General features: G+C 35.1%; 1 protein-coding gene across 1 annotated transcript in view; it reads left to right on the forward strand.

The window, feature by feature from the left end:
- Positions 1-22,938, forward strand: part of HDAC9 (histone deacetylase 9) — a 742,193-nt gene that overhangs the window by 643,592 nt on the left and 75,663 nt on the right. The gene's annotated exons all lie outside the window — the stretch shown is intronic.

The raw sequence follows: 22,938 nt of genomic DNA on the forward strand, positions 1-22,938 counted from the left end.
AGTTCTCACAAGTCAGTATGAGCTGACCACTGATGACGATAGTTCTTTCAACTTCCCATATCACTTTGGTGTATGAAGTTGGAACTTGAAATAAAACATGGTGAGTACTCCGTGAAGGTGTACTGAAGGTCAAAACTATGTAACCATTAAGATTATAGCAAAGGAGAAATCTTGAGTGGAAGTTTTCATTATAAAAATGGAAACAGGTAGAATAAAACAGCAGTATTTGGAAAGAGTATAAATATTACAAGAAAAAATATTCAGTGAGGAAAACTCTTTTAGGTACTAAGAATCTTTTAGCCTGTTCATATTTGCATAAAGGGTCTGTTGGATTATAAAATTCCATAATCCATTCAAATAAATATGTATGACCAGTGAATGATAACATGAAATCAATGTGTGTGTGTGTGTGTGTGTGTGTGTGTGTGTGTGTGTGTGTTTAAATGTGGCATCTACCAGACCAAATTTGAAGTGCAGTTTTTATTCAGGATCCTTGAAATCTTTGGTAAAGACCGTTGTTATTAGAGCATGAAAACAAGGTAGACATTTTCTTTGGACTGCCTGAAAATTTAAGGTACATTTTTGTCTTTATGCCAAGAGAATTGGGTATTTTGAAAGCTAAACCCTATATTGCTATGGCTTTTATCAAAAAGGTTCCATTTAATATATTGCTCTGAATTTTCCAGTTCCTTTCTTGTCTTTGGAAAACCACAATAAACTATTTTTTAGTTGATTAAAATAAAAGTAGAATGCTTCATTTTGGAGGGGAAAAGTACAGCTGAATCTTGAGCTTAACCAGAAAAAAATTACAAAAAAGGTATGCACCACAATGAAGCTTTGAAAATGAAGTCTTGAAATAATGAAATAATGACAATTTGTAAATCAGGAGTCCAGAAGTCCTGTTTCATGATTATGTTGCAGTTTAATTTCTTTATATCTCTCTGCCATTGTTAAGAAAAGCAGCCCAAACTTCAAAGGGACCTCGCATGTGTTCCGAATCAGGGCTTGAGAGCTGATGTCTGACAGCCCAGAAATTAAAACGAAATAAATGTGCTGTTTAAACTCCCATTTTTTCCCAGCAACAATAACAACAAAATCACTTTTTATTTTTCTATATTAAGGTTTTTATTTTTTTCTTGTTAACTAAAATTCTCCTCCTTTGGATATTTCTTCATTTACCTGTGATGGGCCTGCACCTTTGGACTGCAGAATCCCCATGGACTTCAGAGGGAATGTCAGACAACCAGAAGAGATGTCAAGACTGTGGGATCAGCCTTTGTGACTTTTTCTGTACATTAAAACAGATCTCCCCTCAAAAAAAAAAAAAAAGACAAAGCACCATAGTTGTTAGGCCATGCCCAAACACCTGCATTTGGCTGTTCTTGCATTTTCTTGGGATGACGGAAACAGACATCTCTGAAGAACAAAGAAAGGCTCGGGATGGTTTGTGTTTGAAAGTGCACTAGCGTGGATATGAAATGTCAGTCACTAGCCAAAAATTTGGCAACCATTTCTGTGAGTGCCAAAGAGAGTAATTAGAGTTTGACCTCAAGAGTTCTGTTATTTGGGGAAGGAAAGATTAGTCTTTCACTAAGGTAGAATTGTAGATGCAAAGGAACTTCAAAATCATCTACAACAATTTCTTAGTTTTTCAAATGAGGTAGTGAGTACACAACATCTCCGACTGGCAACATGGTTTGCTCAAGATGATACAGTAAGTGTGTAGGATTTTGCTGAATTCTGTCATGTGGTGAATGAAGTGGATATAGAAGCTGTTGGACCTCAGAGAGAAACAAGCACATAAACACTTTAGGTTTAGGGATTGCTTTCTACCTACTTCTTATAGCCATTACTCTCAAACATACCCGTCTTTCTCTTTTAGTTGATATTAATAAACATCCAGGAAGTGTGGGCGAATGGCAGCCAGGAACAAAGGGCCCCCCACCTCTCCACGTTTTTGCAAAGAAAAGTAAGCCACCCTGGGAATGTGCTAGATTTAATGGGCTTGGGTTCTTTCTCTCCTTTCCCACATGCCATCTTGTAGTCTGCACATCTGGCCTGCAGAGTATCCCAGATGTTTGTTTCCGGATCTTGAGAGACTTTCCTGAGCATTGCTTGGGTAGAGTCCACATTTTGTTCATGTTAAGTTACATTTGGAGAGTATATAGTGCCCAAATGAAGAAGACGATGCACTTCAGTTTTCACATTCCCTTAGAAGTTCTGTGAGCACATGTGGCAGACAGAAAAGAGACAGTAAAGGTGGGTTAAAATACTTACAATGCTCACAAATATGAAATCTTAATACATTCCTGAGAAAAGAGCAAAGAGAATGCCAAAGCACAGATCTCCCTGGCTCAAACATGACAATGTTTTCAGTCAATAATGACTAAAACCTCAGATTCAAGCACAACTACTCCTCAGTCTAAAGGCCCCTTGGACTTGTTAGTATGAGGAACAATGGCATTTGATTTATTCAGCAAATGCTACTGTTTTGGCTTACTGGCTGATACACCAAAAATTGGGATATCAAACTACTCTTTCAGCATCTTACAATTAAGTTGAAAATAAAATAACACATACATACAAGAAAAGACACTATCTGACTAAGTGTATTCTGCAGGCAAACTGTGTAGTGATCAGAGAAATTTCTCTAAATATTGTGATGGGAGGCAGCACAGCTAGCTCTTGAATGGTGAGTTAGACACAGATGAGGAGAGAAAGCAGATGGAAAGAAGGACACAAGCAAATGTGTCACATTTGTTCTTCACAATCACTTGTTGAGCTTTACTTTGTCACATTGTGCTTAAGTAGATATGTGTATTCTTCCATGTGTTATTATCCCCAGTTGACAGAAGAAGAAATGGGGACTCAGGGACATTAAAGAACATGTCTGAGATGACACTGGTGACAGAGAAAGAAATAGAATTCACATTCCCAAATCTGTCCTGTTCTCCAATGCACTGTCCAGAAGGAAAGCCTATACATATACAGGGACAGCAATTTGACAGTATGGCATATTGGGACCTGGATTACCAGCCAGATAGTTTGAGCATTATCATTTGCAGATATTAATAGGATTTTCTTTTTTTTTTTTTTTTTAATTTTTTTTTCAATGTTTATTTATTTTTGGGACAGAGACAGAGCATGAACGGGGGAGGGGCAGAGAGAGAGGGAGACACAGAATCGGAAACAGGCTCCAGGCTCTGAGCCATCAGCCCAGAGCCTGACGCGGGGCTCGAACTCATGGACCGCGAGATCGTGACCTGGCTGAAGTCGGACGCTTAACCGACTGCACCACCCAGGCGCCCCGGTATTAATAGGATTTTCGAAGGAGAAGTTCTAGAAGATGAATAATGGATAATATTTAGACCTGTTTGATTAGATTGGAATATACAAACAAATGACCTACTGGCAATTTTTGATTGAGAATTTGATATAGAAAAGGAAAGTAGTGATGGAGATTTCAGTCTTTAACTTAGTGATAATGGATGTAGCTGTAACAGTGAAAAGATTCACTGGTGGACAATGTTTGCAGAGGGAGGGTAGAGTATTGAAGGCAGAATGTTGGGAGAACCCATATTTTTCAGGTGAAGAAGGTAGAGAAGCTGGCAAGTAGATTCAGAGGAGGAGGGGGGAACAGAGGAGAACCTGAGAGTGTAATGCCACAAGGCCACTTGAGAAGAGTTTCATAGAGCAGGGAAGAAAAAAAAAAGGTTAATGGTACAGAAAACCAGTGTATCATTCAAGAGATATTCTATAGGTTAATGTATTTAAATGAGATATTTATTTATTTATAATTTTCTCCCATTTATTTATGCTAAGAATATACATAGGAATTACCTGCTTTTTTCACATGATCTTTAAAAATTGCCCCTAAATTAGGACACTAAAATAACCATGTTCTTATTACTTTTTATTACTTATTACCCATCTCTCCCCCACTAAAAGGTTAGTATATCCTTACATGATGTAGTCACACAACCATTTGAACCACTTATCACTACAGATGCTATCTCAGTTTTTTTTCAAGCAGAAACAAAAACCTAAGTAGACCCACTTACTTGACTCAGTCAATCAATTGAAATGCTGAAGTGTCCTAAGAACTTACTTTTACTTATATGTTCAGTGATGATACCAGTTGGAATTCACCAGAGTTCTCCCATTAACAAGCTTTGTTTTAACCCCACGAGCTGAAAAGTTGTTTTCAACTGAGAATCATTGTAATATTACGTCTTAAATCCTCTATTCAAATCAAGCTATGCACTTTGAAGTAGTAGGTAATAAAGAGGCAAGTACCATACAGAAAACTTTCCTCAATAAATACTTAATAAATGATGAGTCATGATTAATTTAAAGGCCTAATTATAAAGACAATTCAACGTGCTTTGGGAAAATTTTATTATCTTTAGAAACATAAGTCAAAAGGGTACTTACGTGTCATTTTGCAAATGATTACTTCCAAAAAGCTGCCTATTACTACTATACCCTAAACTATTTATTTATCATTAGCAGAAAGTTTTCTTCATGTTGGCATTTTACTCTTTATAATTTATCATAAGAGTAACCAAATTGATAGTTAACAAGGTTTCATCTTAAATATGAGTAAAATAGTTTCCTTTTAATACTACGGTTTGGGAGAGCAAGGACACAGTTCCAACTGAGAAATCTTTCTAGTAGAGGAAAAAGGCTTTTATCATTCCAGAATTGACAGTTATGTAACTCATTATGATGGGCATGGCACTTTATATGGGTTTTACAAATATTAATATTTAAATATTGAGATGAGGCCCCCATATCTAAAACTTCCTGATAAAAATAACCCGCTGACATAAATTCATCATGTGAGAGCCCTTCTTGAAAGTGTATTTCATGGAAACTAGCGAGAAAAGGAGGATAGCACTTATAAAGGGAGGTTGGTGGGGGGCACCCAGGTTGCTCAGGTGGTTGAGCATCCGACTCTTGATTTCGGCTCAGGTCCTGATCCCAGAGTTGTGGGATTGAGCCCTGTGTTGGGCTCCTCACTGAGCATAGGACCTGCTTAAGATTCTTACTCTCTCCCTCTGCCCCTCTCCCCAATCATGCTCACTCACTCTCTCTAAAATAAAATTTAAAAAATAATAATTAAAAAAAGGGGGGAGGGGTGAGGTTGGGATACATCCCGGAGCAGGGAAGAGCTGAAAGGGCAGGTTGAAATGCTGTTTCCTATACTATTTCATGGAAACCCAAACTTGGAGTAACAAAGCACTCCATTATTTTTATACCTATTTATTTTATTTTATTTTTTTTTAATTTTTTTTCAACATTTATTTATTTTTGGGACAGAGAGAGACAGAGCATGAACGGGGGAGGGGCAGAGAGAGAGGGAGACACAGAATTGGAAACAGGCTCCAGGCTCTGAGCCATCAGCCCAGAGCCCGACGCGGGGCTCGAACTCACGCACCGCGAGATCGTGACCTGGCTGAAATCGGACGCTTAACCGACTGCGCCACCCAGGCGCCCCTATACCTATTTATTTTACAGATAAACTGTTTTGCTTGTTTTTTGGCAGGCTTAAATCATTAACTAGTACAAAGTTATAAAAGATATCAAGGGATCAACCCAAATCGCAAAGCTAGAAAGAACCTTAAAGATTTTGTAGTCAGACAGTACTCAGACCTCAGTTAAGGGACTTGTTTGAAATGCTGAATCTGAGTCTCATCCCAGAGATTTGGATTTCAACTTAGTTGAGAATGAGACTCAGGAATCTGCATTTTAATAAATACCCATATGATTATGTTTAGCCAGAGGTTAACCTCACTTTAAGAGATACTTAGTCCAATCCTTTTGTTTGATCTTTAGAGAAATAAAAACTGAGAGATGGGAATTAGCTTTACCAAGTAGGTCAGAGAACTTGAACTACAATTTAATTGATAATATCCACTGTAATTGTCGATTAAGGTTATCCAAATTCATAATCAGTGGTGCCACATTGGTTCTGTCACTGATGCTTCATAGGACTCACTAGGTAATCTTTTCTAGAAACTAGCATTCTCTAGGCAATAAGAATCAACAGTTGTCTTGGGAGGTTTTAAGCAGCTGGCAGAGAACATCTGGATATCTCTTCAGAAAAATAATCTGTCTTTAATGAATTTAAGGTTGAAAGTTAGTATGAGAGTTGCACAACTCTTTTGAGATATAATGGTTATCATAAAAGCCATATTCCTTTAATAATCACTTTAAATTTCTTTTGTTATCTATTATTAATTAGGTAATTTGGGGAACCCGGTTGCTTTTTTTTTTTTTTTCCTGAAGCTGTAACTCTTATGACTAGGATAAGAAAAATGCCAACGGTCACATCATAATAAAATTCCCACACATTTTAGCTCTAGGCTTGGCTGTTAACATCTAGATCCTGAAATTTTAACTATTTTTGGTAAATTTGGACTGAACTTTAAGGGAGGGGCAATAGATTCAACTGCTGCAGCATAGTCCAAGTGTATTCCAGTTTAACTCCCAGCCTCGTGCATCTGTGATTATCTTTACAATGAAAATCAGTTGCCTAATCTCATTACAGATTCCTGTTGAAAGACATCCATGACCTCCCAGTTCTAATAATTGTAGAATTACCAGCAGATTATGCTCCTTCATTTATTCTTACACATACCCAGCTAATCCCAAAAGTCCTGGCAACTCCTCTTTATCTTTGATCCACCCATACTGAATGTAGCCTCCGCTTACTTCACTCTCTCAATATTCCAGTCTTTTCATCTTTCAGATCCCTTAAGTGCCTTGAAGTGTTTGACCTAAAATGCCACCACCCTCCCTGAAATACTCGGTTTTTGCAATGCCGAAGTTTTTATGGTATTTTCTATAAGTTGAATAGTTTGGGTGTCATTAACAAAGATACAACCTTAAGATTCAAGACCTCTAGCATGATCAAAGGAAGCCTCCTTTTTCATTTCTCATAACTCCCAACTTGGAAAAACAGGGGAAAATGCAGGATAAAAGCCATGATGTGATGTGCTCTGCAATATTTAATTTTTTCTCCAAAGGATGATAGTTATATTCAAATGTGTGATGGATATATGAAGTACTTCCTATTTTCATTTCCCTTTAGTTCATTCAATGATTTTTTTTAATGTCAGGTGGGACCTATATCCTATAGCCCAAAACTACTTTGATAATAGATATTTAAAATAAAACCCCTTTTTTGCAGATATTGGCAAATTTAATCATGGCATTTGTAAAGATTGTATAGGATCCGGGCCATGTTTGCACTGCAGACATTCTGCCACACAGTTGGAGAAGGGGCACTTTTTTAAGAGCTACTCTGTTGGGCTTATTAGATTCTTAGGGGTTTTACTAAATGCTATGCTTTCCTTTGTAAGTGTTCTTTAAGTATTTCAATTAAATGGTGATTTCTTTTAAATATCAGCAATAACAAATGTGTAACAGAAGCCATGTATTACAGAATTCTTAATCTTTAACAAATACTTTCAGAGCCATTTCATATTTATTTAACATACAATTGCTATTTAATTTAATCTAAATTAAATGGTTGCTTGAAACCTATAATTTTCAAGGTTCTTGAATCACTTTTTATGGTAGGAAAAATGAGAAATCATCAGTTTTGCCCAGAGGGTAGATACTTATCTTTTAAAATCAGGTATTTTTGTCTTGAAATTAAAAACCTAGGTCATTTGGGAAATGGAATTACAAGGATTGTTTTTATCAATGAGTCACATGTCCTCATATTCCTTAAAAGAGAATTATTTGATTTTCAACCATTTAAAAAACCTTTAAAATTTAGCTGATACTAAAAAATTTAGCTGATGAATTATCATCTGACTCATTTACAGGCATCTGTTCGTAAAATATATACAGTAGGACTCAGTATTGGGTTTTTGTTGTTGTTTGTTTTTGAAGAAAAGACCAGATTACTTTTGGTACTATGTGTTAGGTACTGTGCTAGTTGCAAACATAGATATAAAAGAAAAAAAAATAGTCATGAAGTAACCACAAGGACAAGTAGGACAAACTAATGGATCAACTTTTTGGCAATAGTCATTCACTGTAAGTGTTGCCATGTCTGTCATTATCTGAGCAGAATTTCAGGAATGCTGCCATGAATTAAGGCTACACTAAAGTTGAAAGGCAAACTTAGTTCCACAGGTTGGTTTGAAAGGTAATTATGTTTTTTTTGGCAGGGACAGGAGGTAAGGTGGTGGTAAAATATTTCTTTTCAAATTGTCAATATCAGAAAAATCAAAGTGGACATTTTTTCGTGAAAATTAGCCTTTATGAATGTAAGTAAAAGCTTGAGTAGGAAGAAAGGGTTACAGTCATTAAAATTTGGTGATTAATATTCAGACATTATTAGTGCTACAACTATAGCACTAATACATTATACTAGTGCTTCAGTATTATTTGGATTTCAACACAGGCAAGTGGTATAAAGGACAAGTCCCAGATTCAACAAACCAGTTTCTTACTACAGCTTTCCATTGATTGTGTTGCTTTGACAAGTTAATGTCTTTATAACTCATTCTCCCTTTTGGGCAGTTGTGTGATGAATAAATGAGATAATACTGAATTTAAAATACATAGCATGGTTCCTAGTGATATTAGCTCTCACTAACATTAGTTTATAAGTGATATAAGGGTAGGGACTGTCTTTGTTGTGCTCAAAACTATATCCTCATTAGCTAGCATGGTTCCTGTCATGTAGCAGCTTCTCAACAAATATTTCTGAAATGAATGGATCAGCTGCAATTATTTTATTGAGTCTTCTTGAAGGCCATGGCATTCTAGTTTAACTCTGTATAAAAGTAAATTAACGAAATTCCTTATGAATATTGTACTATGTAAAAAACAGTCTATGACAAGAAGGACTTGACTTTTCTCTTTGCTGTGTTGTATTTCTTTGAGCCTTAACTTCTTCCCCAGACTCCTCCTCACCACTCTTTGAAAATAATTTTCTAATTATACTGTCCATAGTATTTTTTAAAAAGCATTCTTAAAGAAAGGAAAAGAGATTTTCTATAGTAGGTATATCTTAAGAGCATAACATTCATTTTTCGCTGCCTTGTTTTCTTTACTTTTCTCCAAAAAATGCTCTACATTTTGTTGAGCTTCGCTCAATGTGAAATTATAGATTGAGGATTTGTGGCAACCAGTGGCAAGCAAGTCTATTGACACCATTTTTTCAACAGCATTTGTTTTGTTGCATGTGTCTGTGTCTCATTAAAGTAATTTTTGCAGTATTTCAAACTTTTAATTATTATTATATTTTTTATGGATTTCTGTTGTAAGAAATATTTGAGGTTACTACAGTAATTGTTTTGGGGCACCACAAACTGTGCCTATATAAAAAGGTGACTAACTTAATCAATAAATGTTGAATGTGCTCTAGCCATAGCCATTATACCGTCTTTCTCCATCTCCTCAAGCCTCCCTGTTCTTTGAGATGCAAAAACATTGAAATTAGACCAATTAATAACCCTACAGTGGCCTGTAAGTTTTCAAGTAAAAGGAAGTAATCCATCTCTCACTTTAAATCAAAAACGAGAAATGATTAAGCATAGTGAGGAAGACATGTTGAAAGCCAAGATAAGCCAAAAGTTAGGCCTCTTGCACCAAACACTTGGCCAAGTTGTGAATTCAAAGGAAACGTCCGTGAAGGAAATTAAAAGTGCTACTCCACCAAACTCATGAATGATGGGAAAGTGAAACAGCCTCATGGCTGACATGGAGAACTATTTAGTGGTCTGGATAGAAGACCACAGCAGCCACAACACTCCCTTAAGCCAAAGCCTAATCCACAGCAAGGCTCTAACTCTCTTCAATACCGTGAAGGCTGAGGGAGGTGAGGAAGCTGCAGAAAAAAAGTTCAAAGCTAGCATAGGTTGGTTCATGGGGTTTAAGGAAAGAGGCCATCTCTGTAACATAAAAGTGCAAGGGGAAGCAGCAAGTGCTGATGTGGAAGCTGCAGCAACTTATCCAGAAGAGGTAGCTAAGATAATTAATGAAGGTGGCCACCCTAAAAAATAGATTTTCAACATACGCAAAACAGGCTTCTACTGGAGGATGATGCCACCAAGGACTTTCATAGCTGAAGAGGAGAAGTCAGTGCTTGGCTTCAAAGCTTCAAAGGACAGGCTGACCCTCTGGTTAGGGGCTCATGCAGCTGGCGACTTTAAGTTGAAGCCAGTGCTCATTTACCATTTGAAAATCCTGGGGCCCTTAAGAATTATGCTAAATCTACTCTGCCTGTGCTCTATAAATGGAATAAGAAAGCCTGGCCGACAGCACATCTGTCCACAACATGGTTTACTGAATATTTTAAGCCCGCTGTTGAGACCTAGTGTTCAGAAGAAGAGATTCCTTTCAAAATATATGACTGCTCATTGACAGTGCACCTGGTCAGCCAAGAGGTCTGATGGGAATGTACAATGAGATGAATGTTGTTTTCGTGGCTGCTAACACAGCATCCGTTCTGCAGTCCGTGGATCAAGGAGTAATTTCCACTTTCAAGTCTTCTTATTTAAGAAATACCTTTCATAAGGCAGTGGCTGCTATAGATAGTGATTCCTCTTATGGCTCTGGCCAGAGTCAATTGAAGACCTTCTGGAAAAGGTGCATCACTCTAGATGCCTTTAAGAACATTGCGATTCATGGGAAGAGGTCAAATTTTCAACATGCATAGGAGTTTGGAAGATGTTGATTCCAGCCCTCGTGGATGACTTGGAGGGATTCGAGACAGCAGTGGAGAAAGTAACTGCAGATGTGGTGGAAGTAGCAAGAGAAGTAGCATTAGCAGTAGAACCTGAAGATGTGTCTGCATTGCTGCAACCTCATGATAAAACTTGAATGGGTGAGGAATTCCTTTTTATGGATGAGCAAAAAAGTTGTTTCTTGAGATGGAATTGACTCCTGCTGAGGATGCTGTGAAGATTATTGAAATGATGACGAAGGATTTAGAATATCATATAAACCGAATTGGTAAAGCAGCAGCAGAGTTTGAGAGGATTGACCCCTGTTTTGAAAGAACCCAGTCCTGTGGGTAAAATACTATCAAACACCACATGCTACAGAGAAGTCCATGGACAAAAGTAAAAGTCCACTGATGTGGCAAATTTTCCTGTTGTCTAATTTTAAGAAATGGCCACGGTCACCCCAACCTTCACTAGCCACCACCTCAGCAGTCAGTCAGTCAGCAGCCATCAGCATCCAGGCAGTACCCTCCACCAGCAAAAAGGTAATGCCTTGCTGAAAGCCCAGATGGTCATTAACATTTTTTTTGGTGATGAAATATTTTTAATTAAGCTATATACATGGATTTTTTAGACATAATCCTATTGCACACTTAATTAACTAGTTATAGTGTAAACACCACTTTTATATGTACAGGGAAACCAAGAAATTCATTTGAGTAATTTCATTGAGATATTCACTCTTGTAGTGTTCTGGAACTAAATCCACAATATCTCCAAGGTATGCGTGTTTCATCCTAGGCTCTGAATCCACAAAGTTGGGTTATGTTTTAAGAGCAGGGATTGCAGAGTCAGAGGATTCAAATCTTACCTGTGCTGTTTTACCTTAGACAGTGTACCTAATCTCTCTGTTTGTTTTCTTTTCTACAGTGACAGTAATGATAATAACTTCTTGGGGGGGGGGGCTGGGAAAGGGGTTGAGCATTAAAGAAGTTGTAAAGTGGTTAGCACAGAGACTGTGTTGCACTAAGTTTTGTGTAAATTAGCTGTTATCACACATTCAGCCAGTCTGCTTTATGTCTCTCTACTATTTATGTATCAGTTTTTAATTAACATAATAACAACGCCCAACACTCTACTAGGCAATGGATATACCAACCCAGGAAAGAGATGGTCCCTGTTTATACCCTGTTAGGGTGAACTCACAAATTAAGTAGTATATAGAGAAAAATAAGTATGAGGAGGCACATAGGAATAATTCTTTACTGTACAGTGGTTTTAGGATGTTGGTTATGTTGAATTTAAAGGATGAGTAGGAGCTGACTTAACATGGACAGCATATTTCATCAGCAGAAGCTCATATTTATGGGCACTATTTGATTCATCAAACTGTATAGATAGTAATCTCTAAATCAAGGGAAGACTAAATGTCAGGGAATGGCAGAAGATGGAGCTGGAGAAATGATACCTTGAAGGCTGTGAATTTAATCCTGAAAGGTGAAAGAAGTCAATGACAGGTGGTTAGATGCCTGGTATTTTGAGCTCACTGCTGTATCTGAGTGAGCCTAGAGTTTTCTACTGGCATGCTTGCTTATTTCTGTGCTCAGAGTTTTCTCCTAACTTGTTCACCCTTTCAGCCATATAAGACTTCCCAGAATTCCTTGAATATAAGATATATTAATTAGAAACACCTTGCAGTGTACAACCAGATGTGGCCAATGATCATGTGGCCAATGATCACTTTCAACTGAAAGTATTACTGAAGTATTTATTTCAGCTGAAAACTCCTCACAGCCTTATTGTTTCCCAACAAACCATCTTCCCCAGATCCAATGAACAGTATGCTCAGGCATTGCCAAGGTACTTGTTTTATACCTCCACGTACTGGCACATGGCACTTAATGGAGAAAATGAGTGGGGATTAGTGAGGACAGTTGACTACTTCGAGCACATGGTGACATGCATTAGTTACTTCATCTTTTAGGTGAAAAGTAAACATGCTTTATTTTAATTTTGGGTTTTTTTTCACTTATTTTAAACAGGCAGTAATCTCAGTGGATAAGGCTTCAGACTCTAAAGCCTTAATTGAGTCCTGACATTACTATATTGTAGTTGTGTGACCTGGGGAAAGTTATTCAACTTCTCTTTGTTTGCTTCTCTATAGAAACTTTGATATTCTCTGTAGCTACCTAATGAGGTTGGTGTGACTATTAAATGAAATATGTCTACACAGTCCAAGGACCTGGCATAGAATAAATGTTTTAGAATTTATAATTGTTGTAATTGTTTAGTTGTAGTTTCAACTTTCCTTATACTCTCAAATTACCTCATAAATTAGAATTACATTAATTTTTCTTAGACCTGCAATATATTCAGGGATATGTGAAAACTTAGTAGCTAAAATACTACCCACTTATTACCTCATGGTTCTGTAGGTCACAAGTCTGGGGAGACTCAACTGAGTTCTCTGCTTCAGGTCTCACAAAGCTGATATATTAGGCAAGAAAACTCCTTATTAAGATTCTGAGGAACAATCCTCTTCTGAGTTCATTCAGGTTGCTGGCTGAAATTCGGTCCCTTACAGTTATAGAACTGAGGTTCTCATTTCTTTGCTGGCTAGAAGTTACCAACATTCCTTCTTACATGACCCAACAATGTTCAATCTATTAATGATGCATCAAGCCCTTATTATGCCTCAAATATCTCCAAGTTCCTCTTATGGGGCCACCTGAAGAAAACTCTTTGCTTATAAAGGGTTCATATGATTAGATTATCTATCCACCCTCTTTCTGCTCAACACTGTTCCAAATTTCCCTTTTGTTACTTTTTCAAATTAAAAATTTTTTTCCATACTACAGGAGTATATAATATGCATAGGTTCTACCCACACTCAAGGAGAAGGGGATTATAAAGGGCAAGACTTATTAGAGTCATTGAGGATCATTCTGAGAATTCTGACTACCATACTAATTTAAATATAATCAAGTAAAACTTGAACATGCTCATTCCAAATTCACTCATTCTATCAATAAACACATACTGAACACCTACCATGTACCAAGCTGTATGTTAGGTTTGAAAGTATTAATCAATTCTTGGCAATTTACTATTTCAAAATAGATTTTTAAAAAGCAGGATTATCTGAAAATGTTGGTTCCTGTTCTCCAAACTTACTTTTCCACTCTCCAATTTTGCTTTCTGGAACTATAATAAGTATGATCCTGTGTCAGCATAATTGAGTATTCTAGAACTAGGTTTACTAATGGAAAAACTAAATAAATGAAAAGAATGATACCATGTATAATATATTGCAGATTTATCTAATAGACCTTTTAAAGCATTAAGAGGTATCCTGAGGTGAGGAAGTAATAGTTACTGATATTGCCTGTGTGACAAGTACTGAATAGATGTATTTACAGACATTATTTCACTGCAACCAACCAGTGTTACTAGTCCTGTGTCGGAAATGGGAGGCTGAAGCAAAGATATACAAATGTCTAACAGTGTAAATGTTTGGGTATGTCCTCCATTATCCTCTGAGTTTCCTCTAAGCAGATGTATATCTTCCATCTATTAAACTTTATTAAAAATGTGTTTATTTTATAACAGTTCTCTTTTCTATGTTAAATTTTATTTACCTGGGTAAGTGTCCCTTATATTTTAGTTCCTTGGAGGCAGGAACTATATCTTACTCATCCATGTATTTCCCTGGCTATTATTGGAGTATATGCTCAGTAAATACTGGTTGAATTTGAGTAGTGCAAACTACTATAATGGGATCATCATTCCTTAGCATGAGTCTGTTCTGCTCTTATTCCATCTCACTTAGCCAATTATGCATGAGCATCCATGAGAGAATAGATCCCATGTGTTTGATACATTATTGAAAACAGCAGTAAAAACTGGTGATTGGCAAATCAAATTGCACTTAGGGCTTGGCAAAAAAAAAAAATGTTGATGGGTAGAAAAGAATGGTCTTACAATGTCCAAAAGCATTTTCTAGGGATTTTTTTCCTTGCTGGTTTTATATTTGTGTATTTTAAGGGAAATTTATTTCACATGTTTCTGGTTTGTTTACACTTAACACACCAAAGCAATGATTTGTAAAAGCAATTTGGTATCTAGGAACTCTTTCTAAAGTTCCTTTTGAACTGGAAATCATGTCTGAAAATATGGGCAGTATTAATAGTTATGAATTGGCTGAATGGTAAGAAATGCACTCACTGAGAGCTTTGGGTTCTCACCCCAACTATATTGTTAACAGTTTGCCTTTATAATTCACCTTTTTAGATACTACTTTTCTCATCCTTAAAATGAAAAGATTGGAATATATAATCTTAAAATTCACTTCTAGATCTAAAATTCCATGATTAAAATCTTTTATTAAAAAATATATTAAAACTGCTATTTGCCAGGCTCTGTTCAATGTACTGTTGTATTTTTTTGAGGTGCCTTTTTATGAAATAAATATTCATTTCAAATATGAAAGAATAATTAACCTTTAGTTCTATTTACAGGTGAAAAAATTCAGATTCACATATCTATTTGAAGTATCAGATTTACATATAATACTGTGGCACATAGTAGGGATTTAGTAAATGTTGATTTGTAAGTGGATCATAGTTGGAGGGAGGGAGGGAGGGAGGGATGGATAGTCAAAATGCCAGTCACCTTTCTTGCCATCTTATTCTCAGGAATTCTTCAGGAAAATGTTTTCCAATTTAATTTTTCAGAAATAATGACACCGAATTCTGTTGTCTCAGACTTTAAGATACAAACCAACTATTCGTTTGTTTTCAAAAGATGCCAAGAATATAAATTCACCTCCTGGAGCATCACTGACTAGAACACTAAAGGGATTTTTACTGTAGTTGAAAGTACGTTCTTTAAAACATATGCAATATTTATAGGGCTGTTTAGAATAAGCCAACTGAAAGATTTAATGATAATAATCTCCATATTCCTTCTAAAATTGATTTCCGGTTTCAATGAACTTGGAAAGAGTCCTAGGACATCAAATAAATAAAGATCTTAGCATGAAATGAATCTTCAGAATATGTTCATAAATTTACATTTTAAGCATGACCAAAATATATATATATATATATATGTATATATTTGCCCATTATTAAGGTGATACTTTAATGAAAATTTTTCATTTGCTTGGAATAAACCTTTCTGGCTACAGATGAAAGGATTTTATGGTAGCGACAATGGTTTTGTGAGTTAAATGATCCCAACATCATCAGGAACGAATCACAAGTGCCTACCATATGAATTACAGCACCATGAGTCTTAAAAAGGTATTTCTGTGGAAAGCATTCTTCCCATCTGTAACAATCAGATTCTGCTTTGAAGTTCTGCTAGAGAGTCTTACAATACATGAGACAGCCACATGCTACCCAAACTTCTCTCTCAGCTTGAGTTTGACTGCACTTGCCCAAAGAACAACAGGGCAACTTAATGATGAAAGGGTTTAGAGAGGAAAATGGCTACAGCTTTTGTAATTACACTTCACTGTATGTGCATTCTCCAGTGATCCTTTCTGGATACAACTGTGGAAATTTTTCCAGTGGATGTGCAAAATTAAATTTCACATTAAAATGGGACAAAAGTGTGTATTCTTTGATCTCTCCTATATTGAATCTACAGTGTAGTCTTCACAAATATTTCTGGCCCAAATGAAACTAACCTGCTAAAAATGAGTAAATTATTATTGAGACTTTTTAACTATATCAGAAAGAGTTAGAAAAATGATATAAATCAATAACACATTAGGTGTCAGTATTTCAAGACACTGTCACTACTGCTGATTTCCACTCCACTACTTCTCCTGAAGGGGTGTGGGGGTGAGGATTGCCTCTGTCATCCTGTTTTGTTTTGTTTTTTTTTCACTTGAAGCTTTCCTCAACAGACAGAAAATAATAGTGTAGAAACACTTGAGTGACTGGAAGACTGACATCAGCAAAGTTAAGAGATTAATGTGAGTAGAATTAAAAAGACTTGTTTACTCACTTTGTGTCTATTTCTTTATTAACCAAATGAATCATGACTCAGGTACTTTCTCTGGCATTGGTTGCTGATTCTAAACTCTAATCTATTACAAGAGGGCAAAACAGCAATGGTAACTAAAATTGTAGGTTAGAGAGAAGTCCCTCTTCAATGTACAATAGAATCTCTCAGTCTTAGCTTGCGTAAAGAATTCTAATTCAGCCATTTTTGTAATTTCATAATAGAAATGGTCTATCTGGGATTATCTCTCATTTCCCTGGGCTTCTATAATAATGTTTCAGTTATCCACAACAGGCATTGCTGAATATACCTAGGTTCTAAAGGAATGAAGTTATAGAGTTTGGGAACGTTGTTCCCATTTTGCCTTTATATGTTTTACTATTTACGTTCTATCTCATCTCTGATAAAAAAGAAAAGGTAGCAATAAAAAGAACAGGCCTCTTTCCATAATTAAAAAAAATACATAATAACACTAGCATCAAATAAGTGCTAATATGTAGTGGCCATTTTAACCTTACAGGAGGATATTATTTACAATCATATATGAAACTGAAAACCTAGTAACAATTTAAAAATCTAAACACAGAATTGGTTGGTATAGTAATACATTTAAAATAACATTGTAGAGGACTTGAAAAATGTTTCCCACTATTAATATTTGTAAATGTAAGTTAAAAGATTATAATATGATCCTGTTTTATTTTTAAAATACACAAAAACAACAAACATGAAATACTACAAAAGTGGAATTGGTATCTTTGACAGGACTGTGGATTTATTATTATATATATTACAATTATTTTACTACTATTATAAATTTTATTATTTATTAAATATTAGACAATACATTTATATAATATATAACTACACATATACTTATATATTATACTATTTATTTTATTTACTATTCATTATTTTATATTATTTTCTAAATTTTCTACAATGAATATGTGTTTGGTTTTCAAAACAGTCTTTTTTTTTAATGACAGTAAAAATAAAGCTAGTTAATGTTGTTTCCTTTCACTACCACTATTCTCTGGGAACTATTTGGGGAACATCAGATGAAGTGGTAGAGACATGCCATTTAGAAGGATGAATCCTTTTTTGTCCTATGACTTAACTATTAAATACATATCTAAAGTTTAATTGTTGAACGCTATTTGAGCAACTTTTCATTTCAAACTACTTTTCTGAACTAGTAAAATTGCTGACACAATATGATTTTGGCCAGAAGTAACACCCCATAGAATATCAAGGAATCAAATTGAAACTGATAATTTGAACCACTAACATATTTACAGCTTACTTAATAATTCTTTTCAGAAGCAAAAAATTAAATTTGCATCTAGTAAATCAACAGAACTGAACAGAAGATTTCTAACTCAAAATGCCCTTCCAATTCTCTTGCTCAGTGGTGTCTCAGTTTTAGTAGTTACCAGTTCACCTGTGTTTGGTCATGAAAAGAAATGACATGCTACAATGTAGCTTCCTTCTCATGCTTGTCATTTAATGCTGATTAAATTAAATTAATATGGTGCTCTTTAAAATAACCAGGCTGCACACAGGATTCTTTAGTGTAGTAGTAGCAGCAGCAGTAGTATATTAGCGTTAGTACTTTGTTAAAGCCTCATTCTGGAAGTTCTTCTCAAAAGAGTTTAAGGTACCGAATTTCACTTTGAAAGAAGTATTTCTTAGAGAATGCCATTACAGTCAATGCAGTAAAGTAATAGGGAAGACTGACAAATCTGATTTTCAATGACTCTATAACTGATTTCACTGACTAACCTGTGCCTGCCCATCTTGCTACACCACAGGTTCCTCTCTAAGCTCTACTCCCATGCCACCCCCCAAAAATAATCCAGAAGCTAAAGGCCTATATGGACCCTAAGAACCCAGTTCCATCACCATATCTGGTGATTGCTTGAGCCCAAGATGCACCATGTTACAGAGATGTGTTTTTTTTGCTTGATCACTTTTTTTCTACAAGCCCTCACACTCAGGACACTAACCCCCTTGAAAAAACAAATCACTGGCTATGGTTTCTGCTGTCATTTTTCAACTCTTCAGGCTAAGTTTGCTGTAACAAGCAGGATGAGCTTTTGTGCCTTTTGTGAAGATAGAAGTAAAAACTATTAAATGCGGCTTGCAATTATGCCTATTAAAAATATTAAACACACACTCATGCACGCACACACACACACCACTGAAAGTTTTGTCTCACATGTCCTGAAATATAATACCTTGACATTAATAGCCATGCTTGGCTTCTTAAATACCTCATATATATGTACAGCAGTAATGGACACAGTAGAACTCGGGCTAACAAAGCTAAACAGTTATAATTGAATTCCTTACTTTGATTGGAAGAGAGGCCACAGGCCTTATAGAAATTCATTTCTTTACTTCACTTGAATGTTTTGTGCATACATAACTCAAAAGTTCAGCTGCTTCAATCTGTGGTTCAAAATCACATGGGTAACATGTGAATGGAAATAAACCCTGTAGGTAAAAGAAAGAGGAATTTGGATAGAGATCAAAGATTAGCTTCATTCCATTCTTTCCTTCCACTTTTTACTATCCCATCTAAATTTGGTATTTTATGGGACTTTTTTTTTTATTTCCGAGGAAAAAGTGAACTTAAATCAGATTTGAGATTTTCTCTCTTTCTCTCTCTCTTTTTCCAAATCCATGTGATTTGATCCGCTCAGTAATGACTTTAGATAATTCTCAATTGTTAGGAACCTTTAGTATGAAAGATATGACATACTGGCTTGATTTATTATTATGTGTTTCTAAGCTCTCACTATAGCCCTGGGTTAGGTTATAGAAAAAGCCGTTCTGAATATTTCACAATATTATTAGCAGAAATATTTACCTTTTTGCCTGTATGTAAGTATTGTATTTCTTTTTTATTTTCTAGATTGGAAGTCGTTACTATGTGCTATTAACTTTGAACATTTCTAAGCATTAGGGATCAGAACTTTGCATCACATTTTCTGAAGGCTTAGCATTCTTTTTATAGTAGTCAGGTGAGAAGGTAGAGTTTAGTGTGGCCATCCTCATTTCTAAGTGACCTGTGGAAAAACTCTTATTGGTACCGTAATGCGGTCCGTAAGAAGTGAAAAATATTGCAGTGCTTGAAAACAGTTTTTATGTAATTTTAAAATACTTTTTAGAATAATTTCTGCCAACTATTTAGCAACATATAGTAATTATAAAATTACTATTGTGACTTCTATCAGAGTAGTAGCTAAGTGGATAGAATCAACAATGAAGTGCTTCAAGGTAATGGGGGAAGTGAACTCATCTTATTCATGGCTAACCTCAAGTGCTAGACCAGAACTGAAATTCTAGACGGTTATGGTTTATTGGGTAGATATCTCAGTGCATTCCAAGGATTAAGATGATATTTTTCTGTTGTTCCAAAATGGAAGCAACATACTTTGGTTTGGGGTCTCATTGTTTCACAACTTGATAGGCTTTCATTTAGTTCTACCAACTTTATTCTGAGAATTTCCTTTCTTTTCAAACAAAACCCCACAATGCTTAAGAATAGAAGTCAGGCTTATAAGTATCCCAGGCAGGCTAGCAGAGCATGCACTTCCATATTCAAGATTATTCTTTCCAGTTCTTATGGATGTAGAAATATTCTAAATATTGTAAGTACTATATGAATGAGGAAAAATGAAATAATGTCCTTTGTACTTTAGAATGGATAATGCAAGAAGCTAAAAATTGAATTAATGTAAACATGGAGAAATTAATGACAATACTATAAAGACAAAAAAGATCATTGGTTTGCAAGTGTTGAAGGGTGAATAGGAAGAATAAATAGGTTGACAACAAGGGCTTTTTAGGGCAGTGAAACTATTCTAAATGATACTATAATGGTAGATACATGCCATTATGCATTTGTCAAAACTCACAGAACCATACAGCACAAAGAGTGAATCCTAACCATTGACTTTTATTAACAATAATATATCAATACTGGCTTATCAATTATAGAAAATATACCACACTAACAATGCAAGATGTTAGTTATAGAGGAAATGATAGCAAAGGGGTGGGATAGTATAGGTGAATGCTCTGTACTTTCTGCTCAATTTTTCTTTAAATCCAAACTGCTTTAAAAAAATAAAGCCTGTTAATTATTAAAAATATAATTGATTTAAAACTAAAATTTTTATTCCTTACAAGTTCTTAAACCATATTTTAAAAATGAAATGCCATATTGAGCACATGGTTTTATTTCTTTTCATTTATCTTATTTTTTTTCAATTGTCCTTAAAATTGGACAGGTTGGATACAATGTTACATTTTTTTAATGTTGAATGAGAGACATTTACATCTGGCATTATGAGAGTCTATACATCCTGAAACACTTCTACATGAAAATATCAAAACTACTTTTTAAAACTATGAATGATTTCCAAAAAGATGAAGGAAGGTGAGCAAATACTATAGCTGTTGGCTAACCTGGGCTATCCCAAATTCTCCAGCTGGATAGAGCTTGAACATTAATAGACTACTACATACTGGGAAAGGGAGTCAAAGTCTTGGGCCTCTGAAGGGAGAGGTTTTTATTGGAGACCAACATAAAGGTAGGAGAAAGGGCCAACTGTAAGAAAAAGGGTGAATGGGAGAGGAAATTCTGATGAATAAAACTATAAGTCTATCTTAGCTAGGGCTATACTGGAGGAAATTTCAAAAGAAATAAAAAGGGAAAAACTATTTTTTTTTCCATGAGAATTTGTAATCAAGTTTTGGAGTCCACATTTACAATAATTGTGCATTAAAAAAGAGGCCCTTTAATCTAACAATTTAAAATTGATTCTAACTGATGGTATCCCAGCCATCCAGTAGAAGCAAACAAAATCACACTCAACCCACGTTTCAAAAATAAATATCAAGTTCAATTAAGGCTTCAAAAACTTCTCACATAGGAAGTTCCAGTGTATATGGGCTCAAAAAAAAAAAAACACCTCAAAACACAGAAGAGAGAGAATTAAGACATGAGGGTGAATCATCAGAAAAATAAATAGTAAGACTAGGCCCTAAAGACTTTGAATAACAGATACAGGATATATAATAATAATGGGTAAAGAAATAGAATGAAGAAATGAGCAAAGACTAACAAACTATAAAAATAACTAAGAAGTTATGAAATCTAACCAAATAGAACATCTGTAATTGAACAACATAATCACTGAAATGAAAATACCAGTATAAATGTTAAACAGCAGGTTAGACACATCTGGAAAAAGAAAGGCTAGAAAGTAGATCTAAAATTAAAATACCTCTAATGCAGGACAGAAAGAGACATACACAATATGAAAGAAACCTTACGAGACATTGAGGATATAATGACAATAACCACATATATCTAATTGGAATTCCAAAATAGGAAAATAAATAACATTATTTCAATAAATTTGAACAATTAAACAAATTTCTAGAAAAATGTAACTTATGAAGATATAAAAAGCATGAGTAGCCCTATAATCTCCAAAACATTTTTTTTCAATAGTTAAAAATCTTCCTCAAAGAAAACACAAAACTCAAATGGTTTTACGGAAGATTTCTACCCAACTTTCTAGAATGAGATCATGGAAAAAGGGGGTCCCAACCACATCAAAATTCAACATGGTCAATACAGGAGTGCAAAATTATAGATTAACCCCATTCATGAACATAGGTGAAAAAATCCTAAACAAATCACTAGCAAAACAAATCCAGCTGTGTACAAAACAGATAATTACATCATAACCAAGTTTATTTTGCTTTATAAATTTAATGATGGCTTAATATTAATAATATTAATGTTACAACACTATGAAATTATAGGAGAAAAACATCTCATTGTCATGTAAATAATTAAATTTAACACCTATTTGTAATAAAAACTTTAATTCAAAGTAGAAATAGAAAGGTCCTTCCTGAAACTGAATGAAACCGCAATACGATACCATGATTCATTCACTTACTTGGTAAGATATACCAAATATTGGCAAAGATGTGACTGAACTGGAATTTTTATATACACTGCTTCTCAGAGTGGGGATTGATTATATAGCATTTTACAAATAATCTGGTATTATTTAGCAGATTTTGAGCCATAGAGATTTCACTCCACTGTTGCACATGTGAACCACAAGAGTGATATAAGAACATTCATAGAGGCATTGTTTGTAATAATAAAACACTGCGGTGTTGTAATAACAAAAATGCTAAT

The sequence above is a fragment of the Lynx rufus genome, unplaced genomic scaffold, assembly GCF_022079265.1.
Source record: "Lynx rufus isolate CCGP_SWC_20201006 ecotype Redwood Valley unplaced genomic scaffold, mLynRuf1.p SCAF_4, whole genome shotgun sequence".
NCBI lineage: Eukaryota > Metazoa > Chordata > Mammalia > Carnivora > Felidae > Lynx > Lynx rufus.